The sequence below is a fragment of the Piliocolobus tephrosceles genome, chromosome 1, assembly GCF_002776525.5.
Source record: "Piliocolobus tephrosceles isolate RC106 chromosome 1, ASM277652v3, whole genome shotgun sequence".
Classification (NCBI taxonomy): Eukaryota; Metazoa; Chordata; class Mammalia; order Primates; family Cercopithecidae; genus Piliocolobus; species Piliocolobus tephrosceles.
The window spans coordinates 190835939-190840202 of NC_045434.1; positions in this window are offsets into that span (position 1 = coordinate 190835939).

A 4264-nucleotide genomic window follows, 5' to 3' on the forward strand; every position below is an offset into this window, starting at 1 on the left:
GGACAGAAGTGTTGGGGCCTTAACTAAGGGAGCAGCAGATGGGGTAGGAGACTTTCCTTTTAGCCACCAGCTCCCAGATCTACATGAAAAGGTAGCCAGCATATCTTCATGCTAATTTCTTCCCTTCCCCCTTCCCCCTTCCCCCTTCCCCCTTCCCTTCCCTTCCGTTCCTCTCTCTCTCTTTCTCTCTGTCTCTCACTTTCTCTCTCTCTCTCTCTCCTCTTTCTCTCTCTTTCTTTCTTTTTTGAGATGGACTCTCATTCTGTCGCCCAGGCTGGAGTGCAGAGGCACAATCTCGGCTCACTGAAAGCTCTGCCTCCCGGGTTCACGCCATTCTCCTGCCTCAGCCTCCCGAGTAGCTGGGACTACAGGCACCCGCCACCACACCTGGCTAATTTTTTGTATTTTTAGTAGAGACGGGGTTTCACCGTGTTAACCAGGGTGGTCTTGATCTCCTGACCTCGTGATCCACCCACCTTGACCTCCCAAAGTGCTGGGATTATAGGCATGAGCCACCATGCCCAGCCTACATGCTAATTTCAAAAGATTAACTTACAGGGAAATCTGGCCATGGGAAATATTTGTAAAACCACCCTTAGCTCTTATTTTCTTCACAGATCACACTTGCAAATGAAAGTAAATAGAATCTTCTTCACTACTTGCAACCCTGCTAACCACCCCAAACAGGTTAACAGAAGTGTGATATTAGCCATGTTACTTCTTTTTCCTTTGCTGTTTTGGGGTCTGGCAGTCAAGAAGATAGAGAAACAAAATGATAATACTGGCCATCATCTGTTGAGTACTACTGTTCTTAGAATTTCATAAGAATGACCTAATTTAGTTTTCATAGGCTACTACATAGACTTCATTGCTAATCCCATTTTATAAATGAGAAAATCAGGAGGTGAAATAATAGCAAGTGGGTGGCAGGGGCAGTATTAGAATCTGGGCCTGGGCCGGGTGTGGTGGCTCACGCCTGTAATATCAGCACTTTGGGAGGCCAAGACAGGTGGATCACCTGAGGTCAGGAGTTCGAGACCAGCCTGGCCAAAATGATGAAACTCTGTCTCTACTAAAAATACAAAAAATTATTATCTGGGCATGGTGGCAGGCACTTGTAATCTCAGCTATTCTGGAGGCTGAGGCGGGAGAATCACTCGAACCCGGGAGGTGGAGGTTGCAGTGAGCTGAGATTGTGCCACTGCACTCCAGCCTGGACCACAGAGCAAAACTCTATCTCAAAACAAAACAAAACAAAACAAACAAACAAACAAACAAAAAACAAAAAGAAAAGAAAAGGAAAGAAAAGAAAAAATAATCTGGGGCTGATTTTAAAACCAATGCTTCACTGCTCAGTTGCACTGCTGTGGAGGAACAGGAAGATGTTTCTTGGGGATCTCATGTTCAGGATGTTGCTGTGAATTTTTGCACTCGATAAGCGTTCCTGTTAATTGAGTTGCATCTTTATGTTAGGTGCAGCTGGGACACGCACACATGCATGTGTGCATATAGCAGTTCTATCTCATCAGTGGATTTAACTTAACGCAAACTGTGTGTAATGGGCCCTGTCAGTAACAAACCAGGACATTTGAGCAGAGTGGTTTATAGGCTGTAATTGGCTTCCTATTACTGTTGGCTGGTTCTCCTGCACATCAAGTATTATACCAGGATTGGCATTTGATTTAAGAAATTTTCAAATTGATTTTATCTTCAGTGCATTAATGTGTGGCCTAAATTCCTGCAGAGGCATTAGATAACCAGCCTGGACATGCTTTAGCAATCACAGCTGGATCTGAGCTGCCAGTGCTACAGCTTTTATTCAGCACGGATAAATCATTTCTCTGAAAACACTTTTCAACCTAAGCCTTGTGACTGAGTTTTAAGGACACCTCAAGTTTAGGCTCCTTGAAACTGGAATATACATATTCTCCAAATCATGCAAAACACAAAAATGGGAATTTGTTAACATGAGTACATTTAATCACTATCATCCTTTTGGAACTGAACACATAAATATTCAAGGAATGGTGTGGAAACCAACCTAATTTTCAAGGGTATAGAATTGTGATGCCTTTTAAAGTCAGGAAATATGAAATATGACCCCAGTTATGAAAATGCTGTAAATGTGGCTGAGTACACAGAAAACTAGAGAATGTTCTGCAATTTCCTGTAGATTAGCATAGGTAAATGTTTTTGGTAAAAAATTTTCAGCTCTAAAAGCACAGAATAGATCACAGCTGCATGAAAATACTAATTAATCATCTTTAATGCTTTTATGCAAATGATTATATTTGACTTTCGTTTAGAATTGCCATTAACACCTGGAACCCTAAGATTGATAACAGGTAAAATTTTCATGAATACATAAATTAAAGAGTTGAATCATGTTTAGATTAATTTATAGCACCTATATTCATTACTACAAGTCCTCTTGAAATTTAAAAATCATGGGATGAGATAGAAAATAGGGAAGAGGAGATGGCCTTTGAACTTAACAATTATTTTTATCGGTGATGAAGGATGAGCTAAACTTGTATTTTTTCTACTTTTTGCAATAATTTGCCCAGGTGTTATGTGTGTTTGTACTACAGAAGACTTTTTAATTATTTCATGTTCTGAGATAGCACTTTTTTTTTTTTTTTTTTTTTTTGAGGCAGAGTCTCGCTCTGTCGCCCAGGCTGGAGAGCAGTGGCGAGATCTCGGCTCACTGCTACCTTCGCCTCCTGGGTTAAGTGATTCGCATGCCTCAGCCTCCCAAGTAGCTGGGATTACAGGCGCCCACCACTAATTTTTGTATTTTTAGTAGAGATGGGGTTTCACCATGTTGGCCAGGTGGGTCTCAAGCTCCTGATCTTGTGATCTGCCCGCCTAGGCCTCCCAAAGTGCTGGAATTACAAGTGTCAGTCACTGCACCCGCCCTATTGTTCTCATCTTTACTATTATTAAAAAAAAAATTTTTTTTGAGACGGAATCTCACTTTGTCACCCAGGCTGGAGTGTGGTGGCATAATCTCGGCTCACTGCAACCTCCGCCCTCCTGGGTTCAAGTGATTCTCATGTCTCAGTCTCCCAAGTAGCTGGGACTATAGGCGTGCACCATCATGCCCAGCTAATTTTTAGTATTTTGAGTAGAGACGGATTTTCACCATGTTGGCCAGGCTGGTCTCGAACTCCTGACCTTAGGTGATCTGCCTGCCTCGGTCTCCCAAAGTGCTGGGATTACAGGCATGAACCACTGCGCCTAGCCTGTTTTCATCTTTATGTTCATGAGTACCCAGTATTTAGCTCCCACTTATAAGCGAGAACACGTGGTATTTGGTTTCCTTTTCCTGCATTCATTTGCTTAGGATATTGGCCTCTGGCTGTATCTATGTTGCTGCAAAGGACATGATTTTCTTCTTTTTTTATGGCTGCATAGTATTCCATGGTGTATATGTACTACTTTTCTTTATCCAATCCACTGTTGATGGGCACCTAGGTTGATTCCATGTCTTTGCTATTGTGAACAGTGCTGTGATGAACGTATGAATGCATGTGTCTTTTTGGTAGAATAATTTATTTTCTTTTGGGTATATACCCAGAAATGGAATTGCTGGGTTGAATGATAGCTCTGTTTTAAGTTATTTGAGAAATCTCCAAACTGCTTTTCACAGTGGCTGAACTAATTTAGATTCTCACCAATAGTGGACAAGCATTCCCTTTTCTCTGCAGCCTCACCAGCATCTGTTATTATTTGACTTTTTGATAATAGCTGTTCTGACTGGTGTGAGATGGCATCTCATTGTGATTGTGGTTTGCATTTCTCTGATGATTAGTGGTGATGAGCAATTTTTCATGTTTGTTGGCCACTTGTATGTCTTCTTTTGAGAAGTATCTATTCATGTCCTTTGCCCTCTTCTTCTTCTTCTTTTTTTTTTGGCGGGGGGACAGGGTCTTACTCTTTCAACCAGGCTTGAGTGCAGTAGCATGAACATGGCTCATTGCAGCCTCGACCTCCTGGGCTCAAGTGATCCTCCTGCCTCAGCCTCTCAGGTAGAGTTGGGACCACAGGTGCACACTACCACGCCCTGCTAATTTTTAAATGTTTTGTAGAGACAGAGCCTTGCCCTGTTGCCCAGGCTAGTCTTGAACTCCTGGTCTCAAGCAATCCTCCCGCTTTGGCCTCCCAAAGTAATGAAATTACAGGTGTGAGCCATTGTGCCTGGCCCCTTTGCCTATTTTTTAGTGGGGTTATTTGGTTTTTGCTTGTTAAGTTCCTTATAGAT